Genomic DNA, 19,200 nt, shown 5'->3' on the forward strand with positions numbered 1-19,200 from the left:
AGTCAAAATCTTAGCCGGTCTGGCAATTTTTGTTCCTTCTGGGAAAGAAAACAATTAAAATATTAAATGAAAAATACAGTGTAAGTCTTGTTTATCAGTTTTAAGAAAGCATGAAAGTTTGTCAGATCTGATTGCACAAGCATCTTCCATCCAACCATATTCTAGAAACTACACACACACACACACACACACACACACACACACACACACACACACACACACACACACACACACACCTGTAATCATATCTTACTGTTGCAAATCCTCACTTTCCCCATTTTCCAAATACAGATATACATCAAAAGAAAGGCTCTTCACAGGTATTTCAAAATAAATCTGAATAGTAAGATAAAATAAGTAGATGAGGAAATTATGACATGTTAACTTCTGGAAAAAAACAACTATTTTTGTCTAGTATGACAGAGGAGAAATAGTGAGTTTCTGTTTCAATGGAATTTAAGCAATGAAAATTTGACACTGAAAATAACCGGTAAAAAAGGAGGTATGACACATGCAGTCAAAATCTTAGCTGGTCTGGCAATTTTTGTTCTTTCTGGAAGAAATCAATCAAAACATTAACTGAAAAATACTGTGCAAGTCTTGTTTACCAGTTGTAAGAAAGCATGAAAGTTTGTCAGATCTGATTGCACAAACATCTTCCATCAAACCATATTCCAGAAACCACACACACACACACACACACACACACACACACACACACACACACACACACACACACACACACACACACACACACACACACACACACACCTGTAATCATATCTTTCTGGGGACTGCTCATTCATTTCTATGGGACAAATGCTAATGCTAACTATGGCAACCTTAACACCTAGCCAACCATAACCACAAGTAACCAAACAAAATACTACAGTTTAATATTTAATTGCATTTCCCCTTATGGGTTCCAGGAAACTGGTCTCCAGAAGGTCAAAAACATTGAGCGAAGGCAGGTTTTGAAGCACAAACCCTGGAGGTGAGAGGTAGAAGTACTATTTAATGAAGCATAGCACTACATTATATATACCTAATAATTTTATTACTTTATTCTTCAACTGTTTGTGTTCTGATATTCCAAATGGTCAGCAAATAATTTGCATAATATGAGTTTAGCTTATTTTTTATTCAATAGGCAAGTAGACAACCAACGCATCTGTCCTTTTCAATCCCCATTTCAGTAATGAATAGTTATTACTGATTATACAAATCATGATCTGTACTGATTTTAATCTTTGATAAGTTGTTTTTCCACATTTGCATAAATACCATGTGCTAAGACGTCAAGTAAGCTTACCTTAATTAATGTAACATAATTAAAGTAAAGCGGAAAGATGATTAAAAACAACATTTCCAAGCAGCAAGGTGACAGTAGACGTAAGGCACTTAATAATATCTACACAAATATCCATTCACGGCAAGTTAAATAGAACAGAATAGCAGAATAGTGCAAGTTATTCACCCCCGTGGGAAAACTGTCTTTCCGTTGATCCCATCTTGCTCTCCATGACATACACAAACACATATTCAATCAGGAGCAAGTTTGCGGGTGATAGTGCAGGTTCAGCCAACATCTGGGACCCATGGAGCTCTTGGGGTTTAAGGGCCTTGCTCAAGGGGTCAATAGTGGCAGCAGTCACATACCGCCCCCAAATTTTATACAGTCATAAATTCCAACATTGTCAACCTGTTTGACCTTCATACCCATTCCCATTTTTATAATCAGGCCTACTAGCCAGGCTCCCTTCTATACATATCCCTTATAAAGGTCAGCTTAATTTTATATGAACCAAGCCTCCTACTAAATTAATCTCAACAAGGAGGCTGCCTATTCTACATGAGTACTCCACCTCTCTAGCAATGGGCTTAACTTAGAAATCAATTCATCCCTTCAGTGGTTTAAATAAAGAAATAAAGCAAAATAGTCCAAACTAAAAATACAGTTTGTTTCATACTGTGTGAAAACTGAGCAAAGCTAACATCTTCATTGTTAATCCCTTTTTTTCCTTTATCAAATCCTTTTCATGCTGATCAAGATATATTTGTCAACTAATTTCCCAGCTATTTGTTAACACAATTAGTAGTCAACTTGATATCTGATAGCCTAAACTATGTAAACTACTCAGTGACCTCCACCCAGAGAACATTTAACATTCTGGTGGAATAAAAACAAACTGCAAAGTAAATATACGGACAATTATTGAGTCTGTAAACATTTGTACGTCATATGTAAAGAATTTTCTCACAATTACTTTTGAAAAAAAGACATATTTAACTCTGATTTAACTTTGGGGCATACCCTGCAGATGTCCATCCTGAGCCATGCATTTAAATACATAAATTTAGGCTAAATACCATTACATTGCAAAAACACCCCCTATGGAATTTTATAAATTTATAAATTGTTACATTTTGGGATTATCAGTATGCCCAAAATTTTGAAATGTATTTTTTTCTGTATTTTATAAACTTATTATTCAGCATCGTAGCCTGTTTAAGAATCACATTTTTCTTCTGAAGAAAAAGACAGGCCTCTAACGAAAGAAAACTGTCCTTTAATACGTCACAAAACATTACATATCTTACGGGATGTATAAGGCCTTGGTAAGCGTATATCATCAAGCAAAAATGTTTGTTTCCATGTGATAAGAGATCAGGTTAGTGGGAAATGTTTGTGAAATGGGGCAATGCCATTTTCTAAACTAATTTCTGATGAAAAGACGTTGGATAAGCCAAAAAACAAGGACACTAATGACTTGTTGTTATACGTGATTGTGTTAAATTGGCATTATTCAGGCCTTTAAAGAGTGAGACTGCTATCGAGATCCTGATAAAACTAAATCCCAGCACATCCTGAATGGGCTATTAGGTCACAGCCAAATTCAGGGCAATTAATTATACTCATGCAAATAAAGACAAATGATGTAAAGCTAAAGTTCCGGTTTACTGTGGTTTGCCAATATTAGCACTATATTCATGTTTACATTTCAGGAGTGTCCTTTTTTGTTTTACTCAAGCACATTTGATCCAATAAAATGCAGATATTTACAGATTATATAACAATCGAGGGGCAGCATGGTGGTGCAGTGGTTAGCACTGTTGCCTCTGGGACCCGTGTTCGAGTCTCCGCCTGGGTTACATGTGTGTGGAGTTTGCATGCTCTCCCCATGTCATCGTGGGGTTTCCTCCGGGTACTCCAGTTTCCCCCCACAGTCCAAAAACATGCCGAGGCTAATTGGAGTTGCTAAATTGCCCGTGGGAGTGCATGTGTGAGTGAATGGTGTGTAATTGTGCCCTGCGATGGGCAGGGTTGTTCCCTGCCTCGTGCCCATTGCTTCCGGGATAGGCTCCGGACCCCCCGCGACCCAGTAGGATAAGCAGTTTGGGAAATGGATGGATGGATAATAATCTAAAAGTAAGTCTACCATTGACAACACTGGCAAAATATGCTGAATTATTATTCCAGAAAGACCACATCTTTTAAATACAACTTATAACGTTAATAATTCTGTGTAGAAAAACAACAAAAATATTTGCTTCTTACTGTGACACCAGAAAATCCAGTTTACTCACCCAAATATCCAAATGTGTTTGTAGGAGCAATTTATATAATTTATCTTTTGGTTATTTTATGATTTTTTTTTTTTTATCCCGGTTATGGAAAATAGCTCTTATTAAACTGTAGAATGTGAAATTTGAGGGCTACAATATTCAAGAGTAAAAGCATTCCTGTCAGCTGTGCAAAACGCAAATTTAACTGAATATTTGGCAGAGTCTCCCAGGCAGCGACTTCCTCTGCTTCTGAAATAGCCACAGAAAACCAAGAACCACCTCAAAAACCTCGCAGACCACTGCGCTTGATTCATACACAGACCACACTGTAGTACATAACATAACATTGCTAATGATATCTTAATTAATGCAATCACAGAACAACTGACCGGGAAAAAGGTTGCTTCATCTCTCTCAAATAATTTTATTTGTCCTCCTTGACACCCCTTAAATTGTCCAGTCTTTTACGAAAAAAAAAAGTTAACTTGTTTGCTGGTTGGCAAAAAAACAATAAAATCTACTGGTCTGTATATGTTATATTCTGGGTAATTGACGGGGAAGACAATTTTAAATGTTTAAACATCAAAAAAGCATCCCATTATTGCACAAATGCTTTTTTTCTGACATATTTTTACACTGTACTATTTTAGAACTCATGAGAACCTGAGGAAGTGGAACCACGAAATAGGCTGGAGGACCTTCTCTGTGAATGGAAGTCCCCTGAAGCCAAGTGCTCGGTGTTCCACTTACTACACTGTCTGACGAGAAATTGGAAGATCAGGATACCTCCATGCAGCTACAAGGCAGTGAGCCATTGTCAAATTCTTTGTGGGGAAATTCAAAGTGTTGGTGGGGAACTGCACCAATTAAAAGCATCTTCATTTTGGCAAGAAACAACAAACAATAGAATCACAAGGCAACCAAATCTCATTCTTCACTTATACAGTAAGTCTTGCTATCTCTGCTTCAGTTTCTAACCTTTGTTAGATTTGCCTTTGATATGGTCACCATGTTTGTGTCTTACTTCTTTCTCCATGTTGATCCTGCTTTCCCAGCTTCTTGACTTTTTGTCCACCTGTCCACAACTTTGCTGCCAATGTTGTCTTTTCTGAGTCACCTCTGCGGTTCTCTTGGTGAAAACTACAAAGTTACCTGCAGAGCAAGTACTCACAGTGGGGGGGGGGGGTCGAATAACAGGGCACCTCAACTATTATACCCAGAATTACGAACCTAGGGACTGAGGGGCTCCTTTCAGAGGAACCTTTTAATTCCTGAGTATGGCTGAGGTGCTATTATCCAAAATCAATATCACAATGTTTTTTAAACATTTACTTTGAAAACAATTCATTCACAATAATTTTAGCCCTGCGAAATTTAGAAAATCATAACAAATCCCTGAAAACAAATAGTTAGCATTACAGTGAGCGCATATAATATTATTTAATTGGATTACATCATTTTAATATGCTTAACGATTAAAGCTGGAATCTCCTCGTGTCACTTCATATCTCTATGGGGGAGAGTGTAAATTCAGACAAACAGAACACAACACTAGTGCAAACGTCACACAAACCGTTTTAAGATTTAAATATTATAAAACTAGAACTTAAAACTGTTTTCTTTAAATCAAGGTACAATCGTAATGCAAGCGTACAAGCATAGTTTTGTTTCCTAAATTGTGTGATAATGAAACATGCTGCTTGTATTAATCTTTCTATCATTTTCTGGAAGTTTGTATTAGACTTCAGTTTGCTCAGTATCTGGTTACATAACCAAACAATCGAAATTCCATCGTTTTTTGGTACCAATTCGTCACTCTTGCCTAACTGGAGTTTGCCTTTGGCGCACATGCTATCTGTCTGCCTTATGCACAGAACCGCTCTGGTGTACAAGCTGCTTTGCTTTTGAGAGCGAGCAGTGAAGTCAAGACCTCGTGGAAGCACGTGGCTGGCGCACCGGTGTTTTAGATTCAAAGGGGTCTGCTTGACTATGGCACATGGGTGTTGTAGTTTTTTATGGGACAACTAGAATATGGTGCTTGTGTGTTGTAGTTTTTAATGGGACAACTAGAATATGGTGCCTGGGTGTTGTAGTTTTTAATGTGACAACTAGAATATGGTGCTTGGGTGTTGTAGTTTTTAATGTGACAACTAGAATATGGTGCTTGGGTGTTGTAGTTTTTAATGTGACAACTAGAATATGGTGCTTGGGTGTTGTAGTTTTTAATGGGACAACTAGAATATGATGTTTAGGTGTTGTAGTTTTTAAGGGTAATTAATTACAGGGCATACCAACAGCAGCTAAATTTTTTACGTGGGTACTGGTAAATTCTAGGTGTACCAGGGCCCACTCCTAAAACGAGCATCTCATTGCTCACTGTTTCAAGGACTCAATGCCAGTCCTGGAGATTTTCCTGCTGAAACACATAATTTCCCCTCTGGATCGAGTAAGTAAGCAGGTTTGCCAACTTTGGTCAGCTGGCTGGAGTGAAATTTTCAATTTCAGACAAGTCTGCACACTCGTTTACATATTTTATTATATTTTAGTTTATTATTATTACAGCATCTGGAGCTAACAGCAGAGTAGACACTAAGCAAAAGACACAAACCAACTAGCTTAAGGCCATGGTGGGAGAGCAATCAGGATATACATCCATAGATGTAACAGATTAAAGGCAGTAGAGGGATAAGCAGAGGTACATGTAATGGACAGAGTTGCAGCAAGGCCTTTTTTGGGGAGTGGGGGGCGTTTATTTTATTGTTTGGAAGGGGGATTTATTAAAGAATATCTTGTTTTTATACACACGCACTCACGTACACACACACACACACACACACATTTATATGTATATATATGTGTGTGTATATATATAATTGTATACCTCATATTCTCACAAATTAAATATATTACAAAACAGTTGTAGCAAGGTATAATTAAAAAATATAAATCACAAGGATGCACTGAATGCTTATTGAAAGGGATAGAAGACAACATCATGGAACTGCCACAATCAGAACACTACCATATTAGAGGGGGGTGAGCGGACGCATTGTATTATAAGGCAAATAATACACTCGGTGACAAAAAAAAAAGTTAAGCACCCAGAAGTAATGGTTCAATCTGAATGTAATTTTGTACAAGTGCAGACAAGTGATGGGTATGTAAATGATTCGATTTGCAAGGAGCTGGCACATCTAGTCATCAGACACAGAGGTTCTGCGCAAAGCATTACAGAACCCCATGACATGTGCCTGCCATCCGGACACAGGTATTCGACTCTGTACAACACCCCGTGTCATCTTGCAACGTGTCTCGACGACTGGCATTAGCCGGACTATGTGTTCACCATCCAATGCGCAGGCTGCCTTTAACATCAGCGCAGAGACGGCTGCGTTTGGAGTGGTGCCGTAACCGGGTAGCATGGACTGATGACGAGTGGCATCGTCCCGTGTTCAGCAATGAATCTCAGTTCTACATTACCACGGATGACTGTCATGTGTGTGTATGATAGCACATAGGGGAGAGGACCAATCCTGCCAATGTTGTGAAGAGACACACCTGCATTACTCCTGGCATCATGGTTTGGGGAGTCAAGGGGTATGACATCATGGTTTGGGGAGCCATAGGTTATGACTTCAGGTCATCTCTGGTAGTGATTTGGGGGACCCTGATGGCGTAGTGCTACGTCAGTGACCTCCGCATGTCTTACCCCTGCTGAGACAGCACCCTGGTACAGTCTTTCAACAAGACAAAGCCCGTCCACACACGGCACGTGTGTCTAAGGACTGTCTGTGACATGTTGAGGTCCTCCAGTGGCCAGTCAGGTCCCCTGATCTTTCTCCAGTCGAACATGTGTGGGATCAGATCAGACATCAACTCAGACCCAGTGTCAATCTCCAGGATCTCAAGGGCCAGTTATTGTACAACAGCTGTGGGCCGACTTGCCGCAGGAGAGGATACAACGGCTGTACGACTCCCTTCCACACTGTATCACCGCATGTATCTAGCCCTGGAGGAGGGGGTGCCACACACTACTGACATGGGACCAGCAGTGTGCCCATACTGCCAACTCTTGTCAGTTCCATCTGATATTACAATCATTGTGATATAGTCTCATGACCTTTCACCACCTGCAGATTCATGTAATTTTCACCACTTCGCACTTAACTTTTTTGCTCATTGAGGATACAATGCAGTCATACTTTAAATGTTTTATTTACTTTTTTGGAGCACAAACATTATAGCGTTTACAGAAAAATGTGTAATATAACAGAAATAATGGAATCAAAAGCAATGATCTGGAAGACAAAAATTACGGAAATTAATTTAAAGGACAACATTGTACAACAATGAGCAAAACTAAATGTGAATGAAAACTTCATTAGAAAGCAAATGAATGTGAGAATGAATCCCCCCCCCCCCTTTGTCACACACACATCCAATTCAGAGACACCAATTAGCCTAACTGCATTCCAACATTAACAGAATTATAATTATTTTTGTTGATTATTTCATAGGAAAACAACATCATATTTTACCAATGATGCTCATTTAACAGGAAACAGCTGTTTAGTAAGGAAAGACACCACAAATCTAATTAAAAGTTTTGTTTGTAAGAGTTATGAAGGAAGTGTCACATGTAAAACTCTGCAGGGCTACTCTGCTTAAGGTGCTTAAACCTGGAGCAACAGGTTTTACATCACAGTGCCAAATTTGCTTTTAGGCACTTCCATAAGTGTTCTTTTGTTTGTTTAATTAAATGTAATTTATAAGAGACAAAAAATCCACCCAAACCTTAAATGTGCTTTATCGTCAAATACCCAAATGCATACCCATAAAAACCAAGCATGTCTATTCTTTTAACATAAAAGTTTAATGTATACATTAATACCTAAATTTTCATAAATGTATACATTAGTAGACATATTACATGTTATAGCTATACACTAGGATTTTTTTTTCCTGCACAAAATTATTAGACTGATGTTATATTAAAAATAGAGCATGGTGTCCTTCTATTCATTCATCATATAGCACATTACAGTCATACCAGACCACACAGCTAAAATTAGCTAGCTTATGTTAGCTTTTAACTGTTGCATCTAACGGCCTACATCGTACTGTTTCTTAAATAGTAGCTTATCTGTAACCACATACAGTACAGAGTTATTCGATTTATAAGTGCCAGCTAGTCACCCATGTAAAGATTAAATAATGCATAATTATGAAATGTTGCCAAAAAGTAACTTTGGATACATAGGATGCATAGTGGTGCAAATAACAAATTGGTATTGTTTTCAGAGTTTACTTTTTTACTATTAAATTTACTATTCCATGTACTTGATAAAATGAATGTTTTTATTTCCGCAGTGAAAACTGAAATCAGCAGCTTTCACAGGTAACTTAGAAAGAACAATACACTCAGCCTAATTTAAATATCTGTCCATCCATCCATCTTCATCCTGCTTTTATTGATAAGGTTAATGGCACCAATTAATCGTTAACAATAAATAAATAATTGCTATGCCAGCTGCTCAGCAGTTTTTTAGAATTTTTGTGCGTGCCATTATGTATGTTTTTGTGGATTAGGTTTATATTACATTGCGGGGACTAAATGTTCCCCACAATGTAATAAAAATCTGTTTTTTTGATGATCTGTGAATGTAATCAAAAAAGTACAAATCCCAAAAGTCTAGTACTATGTTTGGTTGCTTATGGTTAAGGTTAGTGCTGGGTGGGGGTTAATGTCATAGGTCATCATGTTGTGATTAGAGTTTTCCCCATAGAAATGAATGGAGAGTCCCCACAAAGATATAGTTACGAACATGTTTGTGTGTGTGTGTGTGTGTGTGTGTGTGTGTGTATGTTTGGAAATTTCCCAAGAATGAGACATTTATGGATCCACACAAGCTAAAAATGTGATCTAGAAGACAAATGAGGCTTAACTCCCAGAAACATTTTTTGTTGTTGTTGCTGTACAGGTAATAAAACAATCTTTGAAGATTATGATTAAGACAGATGTTCATTAATTCTGTCTTTCCTATCACACGACCAGAGGTCCGGTTCATACAGTACCGAATGAGCAGCTGTTTAAACTGGATTGTACAGTACCTACTCTCCCTTTGTGGGGGTTCCTTATCTACTTTTCCAGGCTCTCTCTAATGTGGGAGTATCAGTCCCTTGATCTCTGTGATGGCTGTGAGGTAACCTTTTACAGTTCATAGTCACTTTGGAGTTGTCAGTGATGCTTATACGTTAAAAATTACACAGAATATATGCCCGGTGCCCTCTCAGCATCTGGCTTGCATTACCTGTGAAACGGGATATACGATCCCAGGACAAATTCTACGGATAGAAATACGCGATGACATCCTCCAGAGTAGGGCTATTTCCATTGTCACAGAAGCATTTTATCATTGGACTTTCTCTTTTCATTTGCACCCTGTGACACAAACCAAATGTCACTGCTGATGTTGGTACAGGTAGCTAGCAAGAGACAGACCCACTCCACCAAGCATACTTTCCTTGATGTTAGCCTATTTTTGTCTCGTAGTATTTTGCTAAACCAATTGTGGAATTTCTGTTCAACTGATAAAGACTCTACAAATACATTATAAAAGTTAAAATAAAAGGCAAGCTATCTCCAGCACACATATACTGTAAGAAGACAGCGGATGACTTTTGGGTATTCCAGATTATTCCGAGAGAAAATTGTTATCACCTTTGCAGTTTTCTTTACACACAATCTTCAGATAAGCCTTGGCCAAAAAGACATCTTCCGTCATCAAGTGAGCTCAGAACGGATCAAAAAGCGGCACAAATACAACAGTTTAAATAACTCAGTTCAAAGACTTGTTTTATATTTTAATCTATGAAATTGCTCAGGGTTAGTTTATTCTACTCACTCAAGTGCACATTAGGAAGGTTGTGCTCAGCTGCATTGTGAAAAAGTTAAGTCATGCTAAGTTTGTCTCCACAACGGACTGTACTTTTTTGGACTTTTTAAAAATGATTTACTGACTTACTTTATTAGTGTGTAAATGGTGAATCTCTTCTTTTATATATAAACTTGCTCTTGTCCCTCTTTCCAGCATATTCTACATTGCTTCTGAAGAGGTAAAGTATATAACAATGTAACCAAAAGACCCAATCTGCATGGACAGCAAGCCTAAGGCACCGAAGAGTATAGACAGGCATCCTCTGCTTCAGGAAGCATAGTAGCTGCTGCTACAGAAATACCAAGTCTTCTAGAATGAAGGATTAATATTCGAGCACCAGAATAATGAATCCTATCACCGGTGATGCACTGATTTCAGAACAAATTGATATTCCGGATTCATAATCGGGCAGATCAATTTAAACATTAGGGCCAAGTTTACACCCTCTTTCATAAAACTGGACAGAATATCTTTATATTGTATATTTCAGTACAGCATCATACATGCAAAAAAAAAAAAAAACATGCATAAACACTTTCGAAACCATGTAATGCAAGAATTTCAGATGAAATCTTTATCATTCTCTTCTTATATCCTTAACTTACATTTTATGCTATATTGTAAATCTAGCTAATCTGTATTGTTGTCTACTCTATAATTTTCTACTGGCAACGAGTAACAATGTTTTTAGCACAACTTTACCAAAATACAAAGATCCTTAGCTGTTAGCTCACTGTGAGATGGGAGAGACATGGAGGTCCCAACCATGGCAAAGTCATGTGATGAGTCCATTGACTTTCTTCATCGACCCCATGTTACCATTAATATAAGTTTTAGGCTATGCCACACATTTTTACCTGGAGCAAGTCATACATCCACCTAATGTAGTCATACCCAAAACACCACAGCATATCCATCATACTGTGGTGTACCATATTACTACAACGCCATCCAAGCCTATTTAGTTAATTTTGTGTGTTACTGATCTACTGATCTGCTTATCCCAAACAAACAAACTTCATTTGCTATTTGCACAAATACATTGGAATGCTTCTAACCACCACCCCCATCTGACTCTCCATAGCCTGGAGGTAACAGCACAGGGTCATTCAACACGCAGCACCCCCTAGAGCTGGGGGCTAAGGGCTTTGCTCAAGGGCCCTGGACATATGACTGTTCTGCCAAGGCCAGGGCTTGAACGGGCAATCGGCAACAGCCACAAACACATAGCCCACTGAGTCACTCACTGCTAATAGAGCAGGGATAAAACTATACCTTTGTAAAACATACCATGCCCTCTTTTTTGCAAAATAACATCAAAGCAAAATTATTACCTCATTTAAGTAGCTATCTCATGCATTTCCCATATACTCTCCTGCACTTAGAAAAATCAGGACTATTAGGACTATTAGACGATTACTAAATAATTTTAAGTAATCGAAACGATTCACAGAATTGGGTGGTTCCAAGCAAAGCATAAACAAACATCTACTTGACTGCTTAATTTTTGCTAAATAAACAAACATATTGTCAAGATTACTAGAACTATGTCCTGCCCATTTGCATAGAAACTTTCTTTCAGCCCTTACGAAACTAATCCATTTCCATATTTCTTTCTGAGCTAATAAGTAAGAACTAGTAAGAAAATCTTCAGTTGATCCTTTTCCACTCGCAGTTTTAAAATAACATGTGTTTGAAGCTTATGTAGGCCTAATATATAACATATACAATAAAACCTCGGACTGTGCACATAATTAGTTTCGTAAACGTGCTCGTATTCCAAAGCACTCGTATATCAAAGCGAATTTTCCCATTAGGGATAATGGAAACGCAGATGATTTGTTCCACATCTCAAAAATATTCATATAAAATGATTAATACAAAATATAAAGTAATAATACATAAAACAAATTAACTTGCACTTTACCTTTGAAAAGAATCGTGAATGGTGCGAGGGAGAGAAAAGGGTTATTTTGTAAGACGACTTTCACTATAACTAACAGAATCACTGCTATCTATAAGTTTATTGGAATAGTTTTCTTTTTGTGCAACTTTAACAAGGAGTCTGTCCAATGACGGCTGCTTTAGTCTCCTTTTCGATTTCGCGGTACTGTGGACATTGCTTTGTTGTTAAACAGATTCATTGCTCGCCCTGCTACACCCTTATTCAGGTGGTGCTTTTCTACTAAATTTTGACTATATGAGTGAGACGCGCCGACTGAGACTGAGCATGGGAGACGATTACCCACAACCCCACAGCGAGAGACAGAGAAGAACCATTGGCTCAGTCGTGATCACGTGACGCTCGGCAGGCAAAGCGTATACGTAATCCTCGTATTGCAAAACCTCGCTCATTTATCAAGTTAAAATTTATTTAAAAATTTTGCTCATCTTGCAAAACACTCGCAAACCAAGTTACTCGCAGTCCGAGGTTTGACTGTACATTGAAGAAGATATAAATAATGTAATATACTTGGAACTGGTTACATTTTTTTCATGAATGAATCAACTCACTCTAGTTGACTTCACACTGTACATGCTAACATTCCGTTGTGTACAAGATGCTGTAATCTTATTCCTCAATTCTGGTTACCCACCTCCTGAACAGTATCACTATTACAAAAAAAAAAATTACAAGTATTTTTATATAATTATAACACATCAAATGAGTTCGCGTTTTATGGAAACAAAAGACACTGGCTGGCTATAAACTATTGCTGTAACTATTAGTGTAATGTCCATAATCTGATCTAATGTCCAGTGAAATGCTTACCAATACATAAATCTGACAAACCAAATATTTACTTCCATGAATATTTATAAAAGTATTTAGTTTCTGGATTTTGCACTGGATTAATGTAAGTATTACAGCACTTTTTCACAATACAGAGCATCAGCCATCCTCATACATATTATCTTAGGGGTACTTTTCATGTCATATTTAAGAATGACATTGACCTGCGTCTAGAAAAGCAGCATTAAATGTTTCTTTTTTTGGTTCTTAAAATGTAAACAAAGTATTCAAAATGTTGAATCTCTGCTCTGAAATAATGCTCATGTAAAAACTGTGATTGTTATCAATAGGCAATCGGAACACTAGGGCTTACAGAACCCTCATTCCTGAGGGCTGGGCTGCATGCAGGCGTTCATTCCAGCAATGTCCTTCTTAGATACTAGTTGGCCAAATTCCCTTTTCTGGACTTAGACATACTTGTAGTGTTCATCAAATGACTTTACATAGACTTGGGGTCCATTGATAAAAATCACATTCAACCACAGAGAAAGGTTGCTGATCCTCCCATCTGCACATCATAAACTAGAAAATCAGTGAGTATGGGCTGTCAAAGGGATTTGTGGGCCTTTAATTACTTTTGCTTTTCATTTTCTCAATACCAACAATCCAAGTTTTTTTTTTAAAGACCCTCTGGAGTTTGAGGCCTCTCAGCTACTTTTGAGGCAGTCTGACATGCCTTGACATCTTAAAATATTTGACATATATAAAAAACATTTATCCCAAAGTGCTACAAATGCTTTTATTCAGCACAAACTCAGTATCAATAATCTGAGACCATTTAGAATGCCATTCTTCTATTTTTTATTTAAATCAACTAAATATACACTTTTCAGAGGTGCTGAGAAATTGTAAAAAATCACAAACGTTTGTAAACACGAAAAAAAAAAGTCACCTTTGATAAAACATGTGAGGGGTTTTTCCATGCTTGGACAAAGACTAAATATAAATGCAGTTTTCATGTTTAGAGATTTGGAGAAAGGATTCTCTGCACTACAGAGTGTTAGGGCCAGGGCAAAAGCACACATAACTGTGACCCCCAGGGATGAGAGCTAAGTAGCCCCAGAGCAGACTCTCAGGAACTCCTGTTTTTTATGTGCAATAAATCAAACTTGCCATATCACATACTTAACATAATCATACATGTTTTTTTTTGCAATACCGTAAATCACAAGTGTGCAGTAAGCCAATCAAAGTATTATTATCGTACCTTATTTTACCATTAGTGTGAAGTAGCTGTGTTCTTAGTTATCTAGCTGTATCAGAATACAGGAAAACAGATAACATACTGGATAAGCTTTGTTTTCCATCACTGGATCCAAAATGAAATGTATGCGTGTGTAATGAAAACCTGCTTTTTTGACGTTGTGGGGACCTTTTTACACGGTCCCCACAAATATCTGTGAATGCAATCAAAAAAGTAAAAATGTCAAAAGTCTCATATTTTGTTTGGTTACTTATGGTTAAGGTTAGTGCTGGGTAGTAGTTAAGGTCGTCATGTTGGGATTAGAGTTTTCCCCACAGAGTCCCCACAAAGATATAATTACTAACGTGTGTGTGTGTGTGTGTGTGTCCATGTGTATACATACACACACAGCATATATAATGTAATTATTGAACAGAGGTTTTACGCCTATATAATGTACCTATGAAATTGTTTAATATGGCGCTGAGAAGTTAAACTGCAGGAGTTCCTTTGGTAACACAGTAAGAGGATTACAAAAAGGAACACATGCAAATGAATACAAATGCAAACCAAATGTGAAACACTTCTATTTGCTAAATTCCGTATTAACAGTGGCTGATTCTAAAATCAGTACACTATGATTTTTGCATCATAGTGTGTATTGTAATTATCCAGAATGGACTGTTTTTATAACTGATATTTGAAAAGATTTACTAAATCCTGAAAACTAATAGAAATACCTAGAGTTTGGACAAGCAGAACTGAGAATGCATGAGACAGAGACAAACAATGATATAGTTCATGTATGCTCTATAAACCAACAATAATGGAGCAAAATATAAAAAGTCTTCAATTTCCCACAGAAATATCATTCTAAAATGCTTGTGTTCTAAGGAATCCATTGGCCAGTTAAGGAATGTGTCAGCATTACAAGTTGATTCAACATGTCCTATGACAGAAGCCAAGTTTACTGGGATTTCTGTAGGTGATAAAAGTACGCTTGGCTTCAACGCCTAAGTGTCTCTCAAGTTCAGAACGAACCTTGCTGTTTTGACAGGTACATGTAGAACAAATGGCTGCCAAAGTGTCATTCAATACTGTAGTTAAGACAATATCTTCTAACAGAAAGGGTTTCTTCTAGCTTTTATTGTTTGTTTTGTTACCTTTTTCTTATAAATAAAACTATAAATCCAGTGTTTTGAAGCATATTACAATTGTTGGCTTGTAGTTAATTTATATTTAATATATTTTATCACACTCTTTTATCCAAAGTAATGTATATTATTGAGAGAAAGCAGGGTTAGACGGTCCCTGGAGCAACTAGGGATTAAGGGCCCTTCTCAGGGGTCCAGCAGTGATGTCATACTACCAAACCGGGCATCTGAACCAAAGACATTCTGATCACTGGCATAGTGTCTTAACCCACTGAGACACTCACTGCCCTCCAATTAATAAGATATTCACAGGAAAATGGAGTCTTACTGCAACTGCACATATTTTACCTGAAAAATAAGGATATTTGATTTCACCATATTAAATAACCCATAGCCATATTATACAGTAAATAGTACGGATAGTTTCTGAGTTTGTGAGTGGTCTTCATCTGCTGCAATATAGATACGTAAGCAGATAATGAAATGTAGATTAACAAATACACACTAATAAAGTAACCCTCCCCCCAAAAAAAAAATAATTCCTCCAGCATGATCCTAAAACATTTTTCCTCCTAGAAGTACAACCTTTAAGACCAAATCAAGCCATTTTTAAACATGTAACGGTTTTAAGGGAAACACAGAGCACTAAACAGTATTTTTACCTCAACTCACAGGAATTTGTGGGCAGAGAATCAAAAGACGAGCCCCTTGAGGACCAGAGACCACTGGTGTCTCTAGAAAATAGACCATTTATAAACAAAGCCCTTGCATCTTACAGATCACAGCATTCTGCAGGGACAGTTGCTACAGAAACTTTATTGATAACTACCAAAATACTTATGCCTAGTATTTCACACTGCTGAATGTAAGAGTCAGTTTGTTCATGTTTATATTTAGGTCAGGGTAGCTTTATCTCAAGCAACACATTTCCTCGCTTCACTGTACAGTTATCATACAGCCTTGTTCAGTTTTTCTGGCATTTTAAAATAGCTCATGCTTCCTCGTGCCATTTAAAAGCCTAAAGATGTAGATTTATGGATCCCAAATGATGCAATGTCTTATCTAGAATAAACTAATGCTCACTTCATTAGACGGTAAATTATTTGGAAAATAATTTTTATTTCCTGATCACCACATATATACTCACAGCTTGGACTTTGGTATGTTTGCTAAGCTTCAATTATGTATTTACTTCACGTCCCTAGTTCATGACAAATTGAAAATGGGTTTCTATATCTAAACAGTAAAACACTGGCTGGCAGTGCAGGCTACAGTCTGATGTACCATTAAAATGAACCTGAAATTCTAACCTCTCCCTTTTATTAAATGCTAATAGAATCTCTTCTGTCAATTTGTCAATTACCACTTGATCCTTGGCAATCAGTTAAAACATCATCATTTCCACTGTAGAATTGTTTAAGAATCTCATTATTAATCAGTACTTTATGGGTTTTCAGCCATAAAAATGGTGCATGTTTCAGATGAATCTATACTCATCCTCTCCACATTGCATGACTGCATTTCTCATGTATTTTATTAATGTACAGAATATGTCATATAATGTATTATACCTAATGCTCTAGTATTGTGATATATAAAACCATTTCGGCAGTATTTGGAAGTATTTTATTTTATTATGCAAAGCTTGTGAAGTCCTTGGATGTTAAAGGATTAATATTAACAGCAGCAGGAAAATGATTTATTTTTTTCTTTTCATGTTCAAATCACTCATTCCGTCATACTGAGTGGTGTGAAGTGTCAGATGGAATGACAGGCTCGAGGGTTATAGTCCACAGCTGCAGTGACCCAAATGTGTGATTTGAAACAAACCTGCTTAAGGTTACACACTGCATGGAGCATTGCCCTCGAACAAAGTGTACTGTCAGGTGCCGTTTCCATGTTCTGGAGCAAACTCTGCAACATTTGTCTTCACCATGAAACCCTATGGAAAGCCACCCATTTACACTAAAATGATTGTTCTTTTTCAGTTTTTTTTTTATTTACTGAATTGCTACATAACTATAAATGCAACTAATATACAATATCAGCATTTGAAAAGCAAATAAAGCCCATTAGAATAATCGTAGCGCTGAATATTAAAGACACATAAAAGTCACGTATTAATACGATTTTTTTTAGTCTGTACTTTTTTTTCAGCAGGGTTGTACACTAACGCAGATTCTCATATGAGAACGGTGAACACAGGTAATAGATAAACGAAGCGACAGAAACCTACAAATTGCCCCCACCTGTTACGGTTCAGCATACAATGCGCTCAACCGGTGCCGGCACGTTTCAGCACTTGATCGCGCTACTGAACTTGTACTATGGGCAACTGTCAATAAACGAAAGCCAAAAATACCTTTATGAGTAGCTGTGGCGAATGGTGCTATTTCTCGCAGATGAAATTTACGGATGCTGTGGGTCGAGACGCACTTGGCTATGGATACGACGGACCTCCTCACATACTGTACTATTCACCAAGTCTGTGAAGTTACGGTGCAGCAGCAACTGCCGAGTTTTAAGTGCTGCATTGCTCTCGGCTCACGGAAATAGTCGAATCAACCCCCTCCGGTCAAAGGCAGGGAACACGAAAAGTACTGAAGCCTACAGTACCTGTATTTACCAGGTTACATCATAATGATAGTACCTGTGGTTTTGAAATGGTACAACAACTGTTTCATGCTCTTATTCCGAGTCCGGTTTGAATTTCACTACGTTTATAAACAAATGTATTACAGTATGGAATTTTATTATTATTATTATTATTATTATTATTATTATTATATTTTTTTATGTGGCAAACGTTTTCAGAAAAACATATTTAAGAAAACTCTAAATGTATTTTAATATAACGAACATCTATGCGGCTTCTATAACTGCTCATCTGGTGCCGCTCATCTGCTCATATGTAGATATTAAATGTTTAGATTCAAATAATTTAAGGACACACAAGCTAATTTTTCTATGAAATATGATTACGTCTGATTGTATAATGTGTACTTAATTGTCATATCATTGCTTGTCATATCAAGCAATGGGGCTTCCTTTAAACAGTGAATGAGGTCTTGGGCATGTTTAACGTGATTCATTTTACCAGAAGATTTACAGGCATTACTCTACTCTTCGTGAATTATCCGGAATGATTACCCAATAGTTGGATGATGAGGTGGTTCTCAGATGGAAGCACTGACAGTGCACTAGCCCCCCACCCCCCACTTTTAAATCAATGACCTCAAAGGAGGCCGGACCTAACCAAGACCCAGCTTTGATTCATCTTATGATTATGAGATTGCAGAAGCATGACTCTTTAATGAGCTAATGAGGTGTGTTTTCAGCCACTGACTTGCCCAAGATGTACCACTGAGTGCTTTGTGTCTGTCGTCAGGGATTTGTTCACTGCTTCCAGTCTCCATGGCACTAACGCCACCTAACTCGGATGACACTAACTCTGCTATCTTCCACTCATCACTGTTCTGTTCCACCTGCACTAAGTTACGCTCATTCTTTTTTCGCGAAGCTCGTGTCACTTCTACTATCTGCATGTATGCTGTACATGTTCTT

At 37.4% G+C, this 19,200-nt stretch overlaps 1 protein-coding gene across 6 annotated transcripts in view; it reads right to left on the reverse strand.

Annotated features, from left to right (window-relative positions):
* The window catches only part of myocd (myocardin), a 106,941-nt gene extending 88,810 nt beyond the window's left edge, over nt 1–18,131 (reverse strand). For all 6 annotated transcript variants that reach the window (XM_049013158.1, XM_049013161.1, XM_049013162.1 and 3 more), the window contains exon 1: nt 17,999–18,131. The gene's annotated coding sequence lies outside the window, so the exon portion shown is untranslated. The remainder of the gene's footprint in view (nt 1–17,998) is intronic.
* Between the last annotated feature and the right edge of the window lie 1,069 nt (nt 18,132–19,200).

Source organism: Brienomyrus brachyistius, chromosome 5 (genome assembly GCF_023856365.1).
Source record: "Brienomyrus brachyistius isolate T26 chromosome 5, BBRACH_0.4, whole genome shotgun sequence".
Lineage (NCBI taxonomy): Eukaryota > Metazoa > Chordata > Actinopteri > Osteoglossiformes > Mormyridae > Brienomyrus > Brienomyrus brachyistius.